Source organism: Rattus norvegicus, chromosome 16 (assembly GCF_021556685.1).
Source record: "Rattus norvegicus strain SHRSP/BbbUtx chromosome 16, alternate assembly SHRSP_T2T, whole genome shotgun sequence".
Classification (NCBI taxonomy): domain Eukaryota; kingdom Metazoa; phylum Chordata; class Mammalia; order Rodentia; family Muridae; genus Rattus; species Rattus norvegicus.
Genome location: NC_141549.1, coordinates 62,729,897 through 62,749,785, shown reverse-complemented (window position 1 = coordinate 62,749,785; position 19,889 = coordinate 62,729,897). Strand labels below are relative to the sequence as shown.

Below are 19,889 nucleotides of genomic sequence, written 5' to 3'. Positions count from 1 at the left end.
ATATTATTGATTTTATTTTGTCAGTTACAGAGAAAAATAAGCATGTAAATTCATACCTCCTAATGATCTTACAGAATTATCCTTTTATTAACATATCACAAATATTATAAAATGATCACAAGGAAAATACATAACAAAGAGAGGATGGGAACATATTAGGAAGCATAGTGTAAATTATGATTATTATTAAATTATATGTACTGCCACTTAATATTCTTTTTAAAATTTTTAACCAAACTAATTCAAATCTATTGGTTCTCAGTTATTCTGTTACCTCCTTAACATCTCTCACAATCCAATAAATATTCTCCATTTAAAGAAATATTTATAGTCATAAATATTTACTGGGTTACCACAAAAGAACACACATGTTAGATACTCACAAATAAGTGGATAGTAGGCAAAAAGCTCAGAATAGCCATGATACAAATCACAGACCATATGAAGCTCAAGAGAAAGGAAGACCAAAGTGTAGATGCTTCAGTCTTTCTTAGAAAGGGTAACAAAATATTCACAGGAGATAGAGGGTAGGAGGGACTTGGTAGGAAGAGAGGAGGAGGAAGGGAAAAAGAGGGAGTAGGATCAGGTATGGGAGGAGACAGGGATATACAGAGGGTCAGGATATTGGGAAGAGGTGTATAGAAATGGAGGATAGGGGACTAGGAGTCGCCACCAGAAAGTCTCAGACACCAGGAACGCAAGAAGCTCCCAGGACCAAATAGGAATGAGATTAGGAAAATACCCAACAAGGGGAGGGAGAACCTGTACAGACATATCCAGAGGTTATGCAAGGCCTCTGGTTGGGAGATGTGGTCACCCACTCATTTCCAATTTTTTAACCCAGAATTGATCCCATCTAAAGTAAATACAGGAACAAAGTGTGGAGTAGAGATTGAAGGAAAGGCCATACAGAGACTGTCCCACCTGGGGATCCATTCCATGTACAGACACCAAACCCAGTAGCTATTGTGGATACCAGGAAGTGCTTGACAAGAGCCTGATTTAGCTATCAACTGAGAGGCTGTGCCAGAGCCTGACAAATATGGAGGTGGCTGCTCACAGCCAACCATTGGACTGAGCACAGGGACCCTAATGGAGAAGTTAGGGAAAGAACTGAAGGAACTAAAGGGGTTTCCAGTTCCCTAGGAAGGACAACAATATCAACCAACCAGACCTCCCAAGAGCTCCCAGAGACTAAATCACCAACCAGAGTACATATGGAGGGATCCACGGCTCCAGTTGCATTTGTAGCAGAGGATGGCCTTTTCTGGCATCAATGGGATGATAAGCCCTTGGTCCTGCGAAGGCTTAATGCCCCACTTTAGGGTAAAGGCAGGGCAGTAAGGTAGGAATGGGTAGGTGTGAGTGGGAGCACCTTTATAGAAGCAGGGGGATGGTGGATGGGATGAGGGTTTCTAAAGGGGAACCCTAGAAAGGGGATAACTTTTGAAATGTAAATAAATAAAATAGCCAGTAAGAAAAGTAAACAGGTTCATCATTCTTAGTCATCAGGAAAACACAAATCAAAACAACACTGAGATTCTATCTCACACCAGTCAGAATGGCCAAGGTCAAAAACTCAGGTGACAACAGATGCTGGCGAGGATGTGGAGAAAGAGGAACACTCCTCTATTGTTGGTGAGATTGTCAGCTGGTACAACAACTCTGGAAATCAGTCTGGTGGTTCCTCAGAAAATTGGACACCCTACTACCTGAGGACCCAGCTATACCACTCTTGGGCATATGCCCAAAAGATGCTCCAACATGCGACAAGGAGACATGCTCCACTATGTTCATAGCAGCCTTATTTATAATAGCCAGAAGCTGGAAAGAACCCAGATGCCCTTCAACAGAGGAATGGGTACAGAAAATGTGGTACGTTTACATAACAGAGTACTACTCAGCTATTAAGAACAATGACTTCATGAAACTCTTAGGCAAATGGATGGAACTAGAAAGTATCATCCTAAGTGAGGTACCCAGTCACAAAAGAACAAACATGGTATGCCCAAAAGTTCGGAATATCCAATATATAATTTTCAGACCACATGAAGCCCAAGAAGAAGGAAAACCATTGGGTGGATGCTTCAGTCATTCTTAGAAGGGGGAACAAAATACTCAAAGGAGGAAATACAGAGACAAAATTTGAAGCACAGGCTGAAGGAAAGACCACCCAGAGGCTGCCACACATGGGGATACATCATATATACAGTCACCAAACCCAGACATTATTGGGGATGTCAGGAAGTGCATCCTGGCAGGAACCTGATGTAACTATCTCCTGAGAGGCTCTGCTGGAGCCTGACAAATACAGAAGTAGATGCTCATAGCCAACCATTGGACTGAGAACAGGATCCCCAATGGAGGAGTTAGAGAAAGGACTGAAGGAGCTAGAGGGGTTTGCAACCCCATAGGAAGAACAACAATATCAACCAACCAGACAACCCAGGGCTCTCAGGGACTAAACCACTAACAAAAGAGTACTCATGGAAGGACCCATGGCTCCGACTGCATAAATAGCAGAGAATGGCCTTGTAGGGCATCAATGGGAGGAGTCGCCCTTGTTCTGTGAAGGCTTGATGCCCAGTGTAGGGGAATGTCAGGGCAGGAAGGTAGGATGGAGTATGTGGGTCGGGGAGCACCCTCACAGAAGCAGGGGTTGGGAGAGGGATAGGAGTTTCTGGAGGGAAAACCGGGAAAGTGGATAACATTTGAAATGTAAAAAAAGAAAATATTCAATAAAGGAAAGAAAAACATTTATTTTTAAATGGGGCTTTGATATTTATTATTTTCTGTGCTTATCAAGTGACATTATAAACATTTGTAATAATATTTTTATTTTTAAAATTGTAGTATAATTAAATTACCTCTGCCTTCCAACCCCTCTCATTCACCTTTGCTTTCTCACAAATTTATTATATCTATATATATAAACAAAGCATAAAAAGTACTTTGTAGAGTGCATTTAATTTTCATTAGCTACATATTACCAATATTTTCTCTTATTATTACAGTGATTTCAAAATTTAAATATGGTATATATTTTCTATTTTCACATGCTTAAAAAGGCATGTAAAATTGGCAAAGTATTTAAGCTTGTCTTCAAAAGATTTACAGGGTGTACTAAACGTCATTTCATTACGGGTGAGAAGCAGAAAAAAAAATCACTCTGAAGGAAATCTAATTTGTTCCCTTAATAAAAAAAGGAGAAAATGTCAATTAATAAAAAGCACTAAATGGAATGTTAACACTGCCATCTTCAACATTTGAACTTGAATCAACAACAAAATGCTCGATAGGTTTTTGAAAGCACCCAGATGTAGATTCACACTGAGTTTGAAATTAACATGGACGACACTGAGACCTGGCCAATAAACTGTCCATTTGTTAATTTGTGCATTTGAAGAATAAGGTGAAAAGCTTTATTTGGAAGACATCTGCACACATGTGACATGTTATATGTTTAGATCGTACCAGACATGATAGATTAAGAAGATAATTAATTAAGAAGATAAATAATTAAGAAGATTAAGCAGATAAATTCTTCAGTGTCTCAAGTAAGCACATAGAAATTATATAAATATTCATATTTTAAAGTTATATAATATGTATTTATATATGTAATAAGGTATAATTTCACATAATTAAAATATACATATATTCACATAAATACAAGGTAAGTACATATGTACAATATGCATGTATATATGATATACTTACATAAGAAAGTTTTCAATAATATTTTATTTGTGCTTTAAACAATATGTAGCAACCCTTGCCATTCTGGTGCACAATTTTGATTCAAAATCATGAAGTAGAAATCTCCAGAGTAAGTGGGTCATGAGTTTTCAAGTGCATGCCATTCTGTGTGCGTGTAACGAAATTTCTAATTCACTGAGAATGGGAGCTATTCATTGGAACAGGGTTGATCCTCTGTAGATGTTGCTTGCCCATTTAGTTGCTCAGAACCTACTCTCTTATCAAATCCGTGGTCAGGATGATGTAGTATTTTCTTTTAACTCTCCTTTACTTAATAAGGGTCCCAGAGTGCATGGCTAACACTGTTAGTCGAGTAATATAGCAGAGGAAGTAATTAGTAACTTATTTTTATTTACAGAAGAGGGTGAGTGCTTTCAACTGAATAATCAATGTTTTTCCTAATGTTCACAATAAAATCAATCCTTCCGTTGAATTATAAAAACTAAAAATAAAATCATGTTTGTCTTTCTGTTTCACCACTGCAAAAAATTTAGTATAGGAAGTAAAGGGCATAGTTAAAATAGTGTGGACATTGATTTCATGTATTAGTGTATAGGAAAAAATAAAGTACTAATAACATTCCCATCTTCCATACTTTCCTTTAAGGAGTCATACTGGACTGGTAAGCTGACATTTTTCTTGACATATACTTCTGTCATTGCTAACCATGTGTAACTGTCGACATAATCTGTTACAGAATAAATCTACCACCATTCAGAAAACTCTGTTGTTCTTTTCCTCTGTAGACAGGCCATTCCCCATACCTTGTGGTAGTGCCTGTCTGTGTTCTTTGTCGGTGTTTTGTGTTAGAGGATTGTTTATCAATGTGGTAATGTGGAAATAGTGGAAAATTACTAAGGCAATGCCTACTATGAGGTACATTGAAGATGTGCCCTCTGAAGAGATTCATGAAAATTTCTTGAGATCCCAGATAGTCTTCAGCCACTTTTTCGCATCTTGTCTTGCTGTATGAATTGTCAATCCCACAGTATTTTTTTCCCTATGCTGCTTCTATCATGAGGCCTCCATAGTAACAGACAATCACCCTGATCTTGAAACTCTAGAACCATGACCTAAATAAATCTTCATTCTTTATGAGGCTACCCAGAATTGTATACTTTTTAACCACAATGGTAACATGGACTAGACAGGCACTGAGTTTATAGATGGAGAAGTTGATTATGTGGAACTCAACCACAAACCATTACTGCAAAAGACCCCACGTGGAAAGCAAAGCAAACAATTAACCAACCAACAGACTATCCGACCACTTGTAGCCAAAACGACTGACCAGAGAGACCACAGCTTGTGTTTTGCTTCATTACAACGGCAACTCCATATCTTTAGCCTTGCAAAATCCATCTCTCCCATCATATATTGTCATGACACATCTAAGTCTTCCATGAAAGAAAAGGGAGTAAGTTCTATTGTACGAAGAGACCAATGTATTCTATTCATGGAATTCTCTACATTTCCTTGTCTTTTTTTTTTTTTTTTATTAACTTGAGTATTTCTTATATACATTTCGAGTGTTATTCCCTTTCCCGGTTTCCAGGCAAACATCCCCCTCCCCCCTCCTCTTCCTTATGGGTGTTCCCCTCCCAACCCTCCCCCCATTGCCGCCCTCCCCCCATAGACTAGTTCACTGGGGGTTCAGTCTTGGCAGGACCCAGGGCTTCCCCTTCCACTGGTGCTCTTACTAGGATATTCATTGCTACCTATGAGGTCAGAGTCCAGGGTCAGTCCATGTATAGTCTTTAGGTAGTGGCTTAGTCCCTGGAAGCTCTGGTTACTTGGCATTGTTGTACTTTTGGGGTCTCGAGCCCCTTCAAGCTCTTCCAGTTCTTTCTCTGATTCCTTCAATTGGGGACCTATTCTCAGTTCAGTGGTTTGCTGCTGGCATTCGCCTCTGTATTTGCTATATTCTGGCTGTGTCTCTCAGGAGAGATCTACATCCGGCTCCTGTTGGTCTGCACTTCTTTGCTTCATCCATCTTGTCTAATTGGGTGGCTGTATATGTATGGGCCACATGTGGGGCAGGCTCTGAATGGGAGTTCCTTCAGTCTCTGTTTTAATCTTTGCCTCTCTCTTCCCTACCAAGGGTATTCTTGTTCCCCTTTTAGAGAAGGAGTGAAGCATTCACATTTTGATCATCCGTCTTGAGTTTCGTTTGTTCTAGGGATCTAGGGTAATTCAAGCATTTGGGCTAATAGCCACTTATCAATGAGTGCATACCATGTATGTCTTTCTGTGATTGGGTTAGCTCACTCAGGATGATATTTTCCAGTTCCAACCATTTGCCTACGAATTTCATAAACTCGTTGTTTTTGATAGCTGAGTAATATTCCATTGTGTAGATGTACCACATTTTCTGTATCCATTCCTCTGTTGAAGGGCATCTGGGTTCTTTCCAGCTTCTGGCTATTATAAATAAGGCTGCGATGAACATAGTGGAGCACGTGTCTCTTTTATATGTTGGGGCATCTTTTGGGTATATGCCCAAGAGAGGTATAGCTGGATCCTCAGGCAGTTCAATGTCCAATTTTCTGAGGAACCTCCAGACTGATTTCCAGAATGGTTTTACCAGTCTGCAATCCCACCAACAATGGAGGAGTGTTCCTCTTTCTCCACATCCTCGCCAGCATCTGCTGTCACCTGAGTTTTTGATCTTAGCCATTCTCACTGGTGTGAGGTGAAATCTCAGGGTTGTTTTGATTTGCATTTCCCTTATGACTAAAGATGTTGAACATTTTTTAGGTGTTTCTCAGCCATTCGGCATTCCTCAGCTGTGAATTCTTTGTTTAGCTCTGAACCCCATTTTTAATAGGGTTATTTGTTTCCCTGCGGTCTAACTTCTTGAGTTCTTTGTATATTTTGGATATAAGGCCTCTATCTGTTGTAGGATTGGTAAAGATCTTTTCCCAATCTGTTGGTTGCCGTTTTGTCCTAACCACAGTGTCCTTTGCCTTACAGAAGCTTTGCAGTTTTATGAGATCCCATTTGTCGATTCTTGATCTTAGAGCATAAGCCATTGGTGTTTTGTTCAGGAAATTTTTCCCAGTGCCCATGTGTTCCAGATGCTTCCCTAGTTTTTCTTCTATTAGTTTGAGTGTGTCTGGTTTGATGTGGAGGTCCTTGATCCACTTGGACTTAAGCTTTGTACAGGGTGATAAGCATGGATCGATCTGCATTCTTCTACATGTTGCCCTCCAGTTGAACCAGCACCATTTGCTGAAAATGCCATCTTTTTTCCAATTGGATGGTTTTGGCTCCTTTGTCAAAAATCAAGTGACCATAGGTGTGTGGGTTCATTTCTGGGTCTTCAATTCTATTCCATTGGTCTATCTGTCTGTCTCTGTACCAATACCATGCAGTTTTTATCACTATTGCTCTGTAATACTGCTTGAGTTCAGGGATAGTGATTCCCCCTGAAGTCCTTTTATTGTTGAGGATAGCTTTAGCTATCCTGGGTTTTTTGTTATTCCAGATGAATTTGCAAATTGTTCTGCCTAACTCTTTGAAGAATTGGATTGGTATTTTGATGGGGATTGCATTGAATCTGTAGATTGCTTTTGGTAAAATGGCCATTTTTACTATATTAATCCTGCCAATCCATGAGCATGGGAGATCTTTCCATCTTCTGAGGTCTTCTTCAATTTCTTTCCTCAGTGTCTTGAAGTTCTTATTGTACAGATCTTTTACTTGCTTGGTTAGAGTCACACCGAGGTACTTTATATTATTTGGGTCTATTATGAAGGGTGTCGTTTCCCTAATTTCTTTCTCGGCTTGTTTCTCTTTTGTATAGAGGAAGGCAACTGATTTATTTGAGTTAATTTTATACCCAGCCACTTTGCTGAAGTTGTTTATCAGCTTTAGTAGTTCTCTGGTGGAACTTTTGGGATCACTTAAATATACTATCATGTCATCTGCAAATAGTGATATTTTGACCTCTTCTTTTCCGATCTGTATCCCCTTGATCTCCTTTTGTTGTCTGATTGCTCTGGCTAGAACTTCAAGAACTATATTGAATAAGTAGGGAGAGAGTGGGCAGCCTTGTCTAGTCCCTGATTTTAGTGGGATTGCTTCAAGTTTCTCTCCATTTAGTTTAATGTTAGCAACTGGTTTGCTGTATATGGCTTTTACTATGTTTAGGTATGGGCCTTAAATTCCTATTCTTTCCAGGACTTTTATCATGAAGGGGTGTTGAGTTTTGTCAAATGCTTTCTCAGCATCTAATGAAATGATCATGTGGTTCTGTTCTTTCAGTTTGTTTATATAATGGATCACGTTGATGGTTTTCCATATATTAAACCATCCCTGCATGCCTGGGATGAAGCCTACTTGATCATGGTGGATGATTGTTTTGATGTGGTCTTGAATTCGGTTTGCCAGAATTTATTGAGTATTTTTGCGTCGATATTCATAAGGGAAATTGGTCTGAAGTTCTTTCTTTGTTGTGTCTTTGTGTGGTTTAGGTATAAGAGTAATTGTGGCTTCATAGAAGGAATTCGGTAGGGCTCCATCTGTTTCAATTTTGTGGAATAGTATGGATAATATTGGTATGAGGTCTTCTATGAAGGTTTGATAGAATTCTGCACTAAACCCGTCTGGACCTGGGCTCTTTTTGGTTGGGAGACCTTTAATGACTGCTTCTATTTCCTTAGGAGTTATGGGGTTGTTTAACTGGTTTATCTGTTCCTGATTTAACTTTGATACCTGGTATCTGTCTAGGAAATTGTCCATTTCCTGAAGATTTTCAAATTTTGTTGAATATAGGTTTTTATAGTAAGATCTGATGATTTTTTGAATTTCCTCTGAATCTGTAGTTATGTCTCCCTTTTCATTTCTGACTTTGTTAATTTGGACGCACTCTCTGTGTCCTCTCGTTAGTCTGGCTAAGGGTTTATCTATCTTGTTGATTTTCTCAAAGAACCAACTTTTGGTTCTGTTGATTCTTTCTATGGTCCTTTTTGTTTCTACTTGGTTGATTTCAGCTCTGAGTTTGATTATTTCCTGCCTTCTACTCCTCCTGGGTGTATTTGCTTCTTTTTGTTCTAGAGCTTTTAGGTGTGCTGTCAAGCTGCTGACATATGCTCTTTCCTGTTTCTTTCTGCAGGCACTCAGCGCTATGAGTTTTCCTCTTAGCACAGCTGTCATTGTGTCCCATAAGTTTGAGTATGTTGTACCTTCATTTTCATTAAATTCTAAAAAGTTTTTAATTTCTTTCTTTATTTCTTCCTTGACCAGGTTATCATTGAGTAGAGCATTGTTCAATTTCCACGTATATGTGGGCATTCTTCCCTTACTGTTATTGAAGACCATTTTTAGGCCTTGGTGGTCCGATAGCACGCATGGGATTATTTCTATCTTTCTGTACCTGTTGAGGCCCGTTTTTTGACCAATTATATGGTCAATTTTGGAGAAAGTACCATGAGGAGCTGAGAAGAAGGTATATCCTTTTGCTTTAGGATAGAATGTTCTATAAATATCCGTTAAGTCCATTTGGCTCATGACTTTTCTTGGTCTGTCGACATCACTGTTTAATTTCTGTTTCCATGATCTGTCCATTGATGAGAGTGGGGTGTTGAAATCTCCCACTATTATTGTGTGAGGTGTAATGTGTGTTTTGAGCTTTAGTAAGGTTTCTTTTACGTATGTAGGTGCCCTTGTATTTGGGGCATAGATATTTAGGATTGAGAGTTCATCTTGGTGGATTTTTCCTTTGATGAATATGAAGTGTCCTTCCTTATCTTTTTTGATGACTTTTAGTTGGAAATTGATTTTATTTGATATTAGAATGGCTACTCCAGCTTGCTTCTTCTGACCATTTGCTTGGAAAGTTGTTTTTCAGCCTTTCACTCTGAGGTAGTGTCTGTCTTTGTCTCTGAGGTGTGTTTCCTGTAGGCAGCAGAATGCAGGGTCCTCGTTGCGTATCCAGTTTGTTAATCTATGTCTTTTTATTGGGGAGTTGAGGCTATTGATATTGAGAGATATTAAGGAATAGTGATTATTGTTTCCCTTTATATTCATATTTGGATGTGAGGTTATGTTTGTGTGCTTTCATTCTCTTTGTTTTGTTGCCAAGACGATTAGTTTCTTGCTTCTTCTAGGGTATAGCTTGCCTCCTTATGTTGGGCTTTACCATTTATTATCCTTTGTAGTGCTGGATTTGTGGAAAGATATTGTGTAAATTTGGTTTTGTCATGGAATATCTTGGTTTCTCCATCAATGTTAATTGAGAGTTTTGCTGGATACAGTAACCTGGGCTGGCATTTTTGTTCTCTTAGGGTCTGTATGACATCAGTCCAGGATCTTCTGGCCTTCATAGTTTCTGGCGAGAAGTCTGGTGTGATTCTGATAGGTCTCCCTTTATATGTTACTTGACCTTTTTCCCTTACTGCTTTTAATATTCTTTCTTTATTTTGTGCGTTTGGTGTTTTGACAATTATGTGACGGGAGGTGTTTCTTTTCTGGTCCAATCTATTTGGAGTTCTGTAGGCTTCTTGTATGTCTATGGGTATCTCTTTTTTTAGGTTAGGGAAGATTTCTTCTATGATTTTGTTGAAGATATTTACTGGTCCTTTGAGCTGGGAGTCCTCACTCTCTTCTATACCTATTATCCTTAGGTTTGATCTTCTCATTGAGTCCTGGATTTCCTGTATGTTTTGGACCAGTAGCTTTTTCCGCTTTACATTATCTTTGACAGTTGAGTCAATGATTTCTATGGAATCTTCTGCTCCTGAGATTCTCTCTTCCATCTCTTGTATTCTGTTGGTGAAGCTTGTATCTACAGCTTCTTGTCTCTTCTTTTGGTTTTCTATATCCAGGGTTGTTTCCATGTGTTCTTTCTTGATTGCTTCTATTTCCATTTTTAATTCCTTCAACTGTTTGATTGTGTTTTCCTGGAATTCTTTCAGGGATTTTTGTGTCTCCTCTCTATGGGCTTCTACTTGTTTATTTATGTTTTCCTGGAATTCTTTCAGGGATTTTTGCGATTCTTTCAGGCATTTTTGCGATTCCTCTCTGTAGGCTTCTACTTGTTCTCTAAGGGAGTTCTTCATGTCTTTCTTGAAGTCCTCCAGCATCATGATCAAATATGATTTTGAAACTAGATCTTGCTTTTCTGGTGTTTTTGGATATTCCGTGTTTGCTTTGGTGGGAGAATTGGGCTCCGATGATGCCATGTAGTCTTGGTTTCTGTTGCTTGTGTTCCTGCGCTTGCCTCTCGCCATCAGATTATCTCTAGTGTTAATTTGTTTTGCTATTTCTGACAGTGGCTAGACTGTCCTATAAGCCTGTGTGTCAGGAGTGCTGTAGACCTGTTTTCCTCTCTTTCAGTCAGTTATGGGGACAGAGTGTTCTGCTTTCGGGAGTGTAGTTTTTCCTCTCTACAGGTCTTCAGCTGTTCCTGTGGGCCTGTGTCTTGAGTTCACCAGGCAGCTTTCTTGCAGCAGAAAATTTGGTCTTACCTGTGGTCCCGAGGCTCAGGTTCGCTCTTGGGGTGCTGCCCAGTGTCTCTCTGCAGCGGCAGCAACCAGGAAGACCTGTGCCGCCCCTTCTGGGAGCTTCAGTGCACCAGGGTTCCAGATGGTCTTTGGCTTTTTCCTCTGGCGTCCGAGATGTGTGTGCAGGGAGCAGTCTCTTCTGGTTTCCCAGGCTTGTCTGCCTCTCTGAAGGTTTAGCTCTCCCTCCCACGGGATTTGGGTGCAGAGAACTGTACATTTCCTTGTCTTAATCCATGTACAATTCTGCCTTCCATTAAATCTTGCTGTTAAGAAACTATCCAAAACCTAGGTACCACAACTGCCTCTTTAGAAACCAGCTATCTCTCTTCAGTGGTTTTTTTTTTTTTCATCCTACAATACAACTTGCTCTCAATGTATTATTTAGCCATATCCCTGAGTTTTGTCTCTAACTTTGTTAAGAAAGGCGAATCACAGGTAGATGTTTTATCAAATCTTTTAAGACCATCTTGGCTTCTACCATCAACAGTGATCAGTGGCTGGGTGATACCCTCTTCTCCTTCCCTCTTGGGAAATCCTGTATGATGTAACCAACAGTCTAGTGTGGTTCCTCTGGCTTATAATTTCTAGCCATTGGCAGTCTAAGCTGGGGGAATTTCCATGAGTTAAAGTTAGCTTAGAATACACTGTGATAGACTGCCTCCTCAAAACAAACAAAATCCATATAATATAAATTATCAAATAACGTTTTTCATTCAATGTAATATGGATAGGTTTTCTGGTTATTTATTTCCTAAAATTTGCCATTGCTGCCAATTCTTTCATACAACTCCACTGTGTTAGTGTACCCCAGAGTGATTATGTATTCATCTAAGGAGTATTTGAATATTTTAGTTGATTCAGGAATTTGGCAGTTTTACATAGAACAGATGAGAAACACTTATTTAATGATGTATGTTATATGAACACACATTTTAATTTAGTCTATAGAATTCTAGGAATAGAATTTCTGTGTCACATATTTCAATGTATAGTATAGGCAAATGCTTCTCACAGTGCCCTTATAAGAGTTACCACAGCTTAACGCCATTCCGTTCATAAGGATTTTCAAGAAATTTTATTTTTCTTGTAATTTTTGTGATTATGATACTTCAAAGCTGTGTAAATTTCATGGTTAATTTTTTAGTGTAAATTGCTGGAAGATTTATTCCTTACATACGAATATCTAAAGTACTCTAGTATTATTAGGATGTAAAAACATTTAAAATATCTTTTTTAAGCTCACTTAGCAAGTGTGCAAGTAATCTGGTACTGAGAATCACAGGGACTCTCATCAAAGCAATTACAGGGAAAAATAACCACCCACCATTCTCTGTTGTTGGGATTATTTTCTAAATAGCACAACAGGAGAAAGCAAGGTCTTAAATTTTGGGGGATCAGGATGGTCGCAAATCCACTATATGAACATGGATGGTCGCAATTCCACTATATGAACATGGATGGTCTGTCTGCTTACACTTTCCAAGTCCTGGGATTACTTGCGTGTGCCAACAAGTCTGGCAAATTATGATTAGCTAACATATTCCTGTTGCTTTGTAGTGAGATAACATTTCAAAACATACAGTATAAATGTAAACTGAGACTAGGAACAACAAAAACTCCAATAAAAGTATGACCAAAACATTCCCTTTCTGCATAGGGCAAAGGAAGTATATGGAATCATAATCAGATATTCTTGACTTTATTAAAACACAAAGTCAAACTTCTAGTAATGATGTTGCAGAAATTGTAATGGAATTAAGACCTATTTAGATGTTTTAATTTAACCACACTAATTCACTAGATATGATGGTGCTGGCCTGAAATTTCTGCACACTTGTAATTATGGCTGAAGTAGAAGAATATCAATTCCAATGTCAGCCTGGGTTGGGAACTTTAAGCAAAGATCCAGAAAATGAAGAAAAGAGAAGAAAAGTAAAAAGAAAAGAGGAAGAGCAGAAGATAAAGAGAAGGAATGAGGAGGAAAAGGAGAAAGAGAAGGAGAAGAGAGGGAAGGAGAGGAAGAAAAGAAAAAGAAAGAAGAGAAGGAAGAGAAGAAGAAGAGGAGGAGGAGGGAAGGAGGAGAAGGAGAATGAGAAGGAGAAGAAGGAGAAGGAGAAGGAGGAGAAGGAGAAGGAAGAGGAGGAGGAGGAGGAGGAGGAGGAGAAGGAGAAGGAGAAGGAGAAGGAGAAGGAGGAGAAGGAGGAGAAGGAGGAGAAGGAGAAGGAGAAGGAGAAGGAGAAGGAGAAGGAGAAGGAGAAGAAGAAGAAGAAGAAGAAGAAGAAGAAGAAGAAGAAGAAGAAGAAGAAGAAGAAGAAGAAGAAGAAGAAGAAGAAGAAGAAGAAGAAGAAGAAGAAGAAACAGCAGCTGCCAGTGGCTGGGGTTGTAGATCAGTGATGAATGATTGACCTCAATCAAGAAGGTCCTGAGTCTGATTCTTAGTGCTACATACATAGCAAATGGAAGGTGAAAAAAATCTTAAATCTTGGAAAGTCAGAAGACTCCAGCCACATATGTAGCAGAGAATGGCATTGTCCAACATCAATGGGAGGAAAAGCCCTTGCCCTGTGAAGGTTCATTTACCCAATATAGGGGAATGCCAAGGTGTTGAGATGGGAGTGGGTGGGTAGGAGTGGGAGCATCCTCATAGAAGCAGGGGGAGGGGATATGGAAGATGGGAGAAAGGGGAAATATTTGAAATATAAATACATAAAATATCCAAGAAAAGCAAAATTAAAAAGGTAAAATTATATTCACACCAAAAAATAAAAAAGAAAGTCAGAAGAGAATCTTAGAATGCTGTTTCATTATTATGAACTATTATGTATTATTAATAAAAGGCAAATAGAATAATAAAATGAGACATGAACTGTTCCATTTTCTCCTCCTCCCCTGGTCATTTTTCTATTCCAAATGTCATTTATTCTTCTGATATACATACTATTTGACTTGGAAATTCTCCAAAAGTACCCATAAGAACAGACTGAAAAGAAACACGAGAGGTCGTTGGTCAAGAAGAGAATCCACACTGGGTTCCTTGCACCCACACCTGGGATCTTACAGCTCCTTGTACCTCCAGCTGTAGGGGTTTCTCTACTGTCTTCAGGCTTCTTTAGAAATACACACGTGTGGCATACATTCACACAAACATATATGCATATATGATACTTTGAAAAAAACCTTTAAAAGAATAATAAACTATTAGATAACAACTACTGTAAGCTAATAGAGCTACACTGATACAGGTTGCAATCACTCCCCAAGGGTCTACCTCCCTCTTGCCTGTGATTGGTAATTAGCTTTGTTTATTAAAAACAAAGCTTGGTCTTATGATAAGCTTCAGTCTCATCAGTTCCAGTTGCCACATAGTCATTGAGCTTAAAGTGTAAAATATGAAGTACAAAAGTACCATTTTCCAATTTGCTTATCTCCCTCCCTACGTTTTAATTCTTTACAAACCTTTGTGTTTCTTCTACATGCACTCCAGTGCATGCACATCTCCTCAGAATTTAAGTTAAGATGGTAAGCTCTAATCATCCTTTAAATAAACACAGTCTATTGTCAGAGTTAAGAAACAGCATATATGTGTATTTATGTATGTATGTTATACATGTATTTTAAAGTAAGCATATAGCATAGATTTTTGAATACCTTTAGTGTTATTTTTTCTTTCTCATGTTGTCTATTACCCTCTTATACATCCCTAGTTAAGTCTCCCCCCATTTCCCAGCATTCTCTTCTTTACACCTTTGTCCTCACTGCCCTAGAGTTCTTTCCCCTCCAATGGTCCTTTTATACTTTACAGGTATATACAGTTATTCCAAGTTACACACAGACAAATAGAATTCCAGTGTGTGTGTGTGTGTGTGTGTGTGTGTGCGCGCGCGCGTGTGTGTGTGTGTACATTTTCATCAAGCATTCATCGGTTGACAGTTATGTAGGCTAGTACCATTTTCATTGTATAGTGGGTAAAGCAGCATAGATGCTGCACACAGATGCACAATTATTAGGGATTATGTGATGTTTCCTGAGGACCATCAAGCAGCCTTGTGAGATGTCAATCACGAGTTTGTGTTTGGATTACTGTGAACACAGCTTTGTTTTTGGTAATTTGTCTAAGTTACTTTGAAAGGACACTTGTTTTCCCTTTGATTTTAAACAGGAAGTAAAAGGGGACACATCTCTTTTTTTGCAGTTTCCCCATTTCCATTTGGTAGTAGAAATGGAAAACAAACTAGTGTGCTTCTAATGTTGACATTAGAGAAACACTGTTCATACTGTTTTACTTTAAGTTGACAATTATGGTTTTCAGTGCTGGTGCTTCTGTTCCTTTGACACAATGTACTTTGTAAAATTATTTAGTGTTATAGGAAAAACGATATATGATTTCTAGAGTACAGTTTAAATTTAGTAAATAAAACAATACAGCTGCTCAAAAAAAAGAGGAAAAGAAAAGAAAAAAGAACTAAAAAAAAAGAAAGTGGCTATTCATTCTTCCATTTCTTCAACATTATAACTTTAGAAATAATTACTTAGATTATGTATATTCAAATTAATTTAATTTTTTCTGAGATACCAGAATCAAACCTAAGGTGATGCCCTTGTTAAACAAGCGTTCTAGCATTATACTGTATTGTGGGTCTTTTATTTCTTTTACCTCATATATAAGGGTACTGGCATCCACAGATACTGGTAATCTTGAGTAATGTGCCACTTTTATGATGAGTTCTTAAAGAGGTACCATTTATCACCTGTTCCATTTGCCCTTATTCCCAAACAGTCAATTTACTCCTTTGAGAATGACAGATTACCACAGGCTATATGTTAAAGGATATATTCTGTCTGAAAAGAGGGTAATTTCAGACTATTTTCTAACAGTGAAAGCATGGGCATCTATTGACATAAGAGGATGGACTATTTTCTCAGATTGTACACTGTTGACCTTCTGAAGCAGAGATCAGTTCCTTCCCAAACAGTCTTTAGCAGATTCACACCCATCAATCTTAGCAGAGCTGGGCTCACAGTCCAAGAAGTGGCAGATCTTAGACAAGGGCTCAGGGAACCTGAAAAGAATGTAGGCATAGCTTGAAGAGTGACCACTTGAATTGTTTGTGTCCAACTTTGGCAGGAAATAAAAGATCATTCCTTAGTTGTGTGTTTTTACTATTTTAAAAGGGGGCTAATTAAACAAATACTTAGGAAAGCCTATTTCTCCTGTTTCAGAAATAGTAATACATTTAGAAATAAGCACGTTTGAGTGTTCATGTGATATTCTCTTATATTTCTTTTTACACACACACACACACACCACACATTCACAAACACACACACACATACACACACATACACACACAACATATATATATATACATATATATATATATATATAACTAGCATTCATGTATACTAATTTTGTTCTTCGTACATGTAATTTCCAAACAAGTTTTTAACAAAGAAAACACCCATGACTGTAAATTCAATTACAGAAATATAATTCAAATAATATAAATTCAAACAAGAAATATAAATGTTCGAAATTCTCTTTTAAAACGTTTCAAAACCTGTGTGTCAGTGTCTTTTCTTCTAGTTATTTAAATTAAGCATCCTAATTTTTAATCCCATCATCTTGCTCTTGAATATAATAAGCATCTGTTTCCACTTACAACTTTTCCAAAGTGATTAATTAATATTAAACCAATTCATATCAACTTAACTAATATTGATGAGCTAATTAAACAATTAATAATGATCAAAATCAACAACCCATTAATCTCTTAAAATTAGCAGGTAGCATTAAACCTGAGGGGATTTCTTTTCACTTTTGGTCTATTCTCTAAAAATTTCATAGCTTATTTCCTAGAAAATATTTTCATTCCTATTAATTTGCTCAAAACCATTCCAGTATATCTAAGTCATATGCAACATAAGTCAGTGACAAAACCCATAAATTTACTATGTGAGAGTAATATGTAACCTTCTACTTTGTATCTGTCCTACACCATCTGCAGTCACTTAAATGATTCCCAGGTGTTCATGGTAATTGCTTTAACTCTAGATTACGTGTCACTCTGTGACTCTTTAAATATTTATTATAAAACCCTCATCTACATTTTCTCCATTCATCTAGGAAGAGAACATGCTGGTGTTATAGCGATGACGTACAAAACGTTAGTCGGACGAGTTGAATTATTCTGTGGATTAAATTTCAATTAAAATCTTTTTTTTAAGAGCCAAGAGTTGAAGAATAAAAGAGGATATCTAGGATGCTGACTTTGTCACCTTTTCTTTACATTTTTAATTTTAAAATTCTGCCTGTATGAAAATAAAAGCCCATGATGCATAGGAAAGACAATGTCATTTTGGTTAGGACCTCTAAATAATGAGGAGCAATTATGTAAGTAGTCGGAAGGTTCATCAAACAAATTTCTCGTGCTAGAACTAAGAATAGCTTTTTATTTTGAGATAGTAAAGAACAGCTGTAGAGACAGTCTACCAAAATATAGTTATGTTGTTCATAAGAACTTCTTCGGGTTACAGTCAACGTTTCAGAATCATTTAAATGAAGACCTATTGACTATTTCAATCACTATCAATACATGATATATACCATAATTCAGAGAACATTCTAAAACTTTCATAGGAACTTCCTTTTTAAATTTTCTACATCTGCTTTAGGAGATATACTCATGTATTATGTGCATAGATGCCAGGAGTCTTGCCTCCAGCATCTGGGAATCATATAGAGAGAATTTACCTGGCTAAATACTGTTCATTGTTTAACTATGTTCCCTTTAAAACTAGAGATTGTTTTCTGGAACATCTTGATATATAATGCATGTCATGCAAATTTATTTCTAATATAACTAGTGATAAATCTACCTACATGCACACGATTACTAATTTCACTGAGCTTATATCTTGATCCTTTATAGATAATGAGTTGTTATTTCTGTCTTCTGACTTTGGACAGACAAGGCAAGTACTTCTAGTCCTCTGACTCAGCCAAAGCCAACTCTGCTGTGAGAGCTGACTACCATAATACTCATACTATTTATATCTACAAGCATAAACTGCAAGACAGACATTCAAAAGGAAAGAAGAAATAAGGAAGGAAACTACTAAATATACAGATCACTTTTTAAATATCTTGCAAATGGCATGACTTTTTTTTAATTGCCATTGAGTCAGGCCTATTAAGATACTCATGATTAAATCACACAATAATTACAGATAATAACTGAGAATGAGAAGATTGGCTGAAATTAGGCATTTAATACAACTTTTTACACCCTTGCATTTTATTAATTGGAAATTAATAATACAGAACAGGACTAAAAAAATCTGAGAACTAACACTAGCAGTGGCCAGAAGCTAATTTGTTGTGATTTCATTTTTCCAAATTGACTGAAAATTAAATAAAGAGAAGAATAGGAAAATGTGAGATGCTACGTGAGGCACGGGATTGTGGTTTTAAGCACATTTTAAAATTAAATATTAAGAATGGCATTCCAGTTACTACATACCTTTATGCTTTCATTCAGATAATGAAGTAAACTTTGGCATGCTAGGAATTATCACTATTCTTATGACATAACTATACAGACAGCCATTCAAGGTTTTTTTAACAGTCCCCAATGACATTCAAGTAAGAGGAGGCTACTGAGTATTTTGAATATTTATAAACAAGTTCTAGATATTGATGTTCTTTGCTAAACGTCTCAATTAATCATCTTATTCGTATCCTTCATGTATATCCTGGACAAAGTCACATGAGGGTAAAAATCAAGTTACTTTCACCCTTTCATTTATTGCTATTACTGTTAATGGTCCATTCGGTAAGAATCTGCTGAGATGGACCTTTGGCCATGCCTGTGAGAAATTACCTGATTATAATTATTAACGAGACACCATTCCCTAAGGCAGTACTGGATTCTATAGTGAGAAAGCAGAGAGGTCAGGTCTGGAAGTAATCCAATGCATTTACTGAGCTCATTTCTCAACACAGATGTGACAGGGCCAGCTGCTTCGCAATGTTTGTGCCTTGACAACCCTGCAGTGACAAGCCAACCATGATTTCCACTGACTTACTACTCTAAGGGTATTTTATCATATCACTTGGAAGAGAAACAAAGAATGTTTTACAGAAATATTTGGACAGTGTATGTATAAAAAGAATAATATAAAAGATTCTATGATATAAAAAGGAAACATTCATTTCTGACACCTAAGAGCAACCATTAGCTGAAATCAACGTTTCTATCTTTAACTATAAATGTACTTAAATCTATTATTACATTAAGGACAGGAAGGTCTTTCCCGTCTCAGATACTTTGGAAATCGCCATTTCCAGAAACTAAACATCTGCCACCTGATGTCTTGGAGGAATGTCTTAAAAAAATAAAGTGATTTCAAGTTTGCAGACTGTTTAGAAAAGAACGGACACATGTCTTCTGTGGATTTGGAGGTTTTTGTAGAAAAATGAGCGCCCCAACACCAGGCAGTATGAGATATAATCTGTCTTCAGACAAACTGGTAAATATCTGCCGGGAAGCCTGTCTGTTGTCATAATTAAAATGTCTTCTTTGCATCTCCATTCCCTAGATCACACCAAAAAATGTGGGAGGTTGG

The 19,889-nt window shown here is 37.5% G+C and overlaps 2 protein-coding genes across 1 annotated transcript in view; both read right to left on the bottom strand.

Moving 5' to 3' along the window:
- The window catches only part of Erich1 (glutamate-rich 1), a gene marked incomplete at its 5' end in the record, with an annotated part of 52,793,804 nt that overhangs the window by 20,914,578 nt on the left and 31,859,337 nt on the right, over positions 1–19,889 (bottom strand).
- Sgcz (sarcoglycan zeta) overlaps positions 1–19,889 on the bottom strand; it is a 1,078,171-nt gene that overhangs the window by 73,458 nt on the left and 984,824 nt on the right. The gene's annotated exons all lie outside the window — the stretch shown is intronic.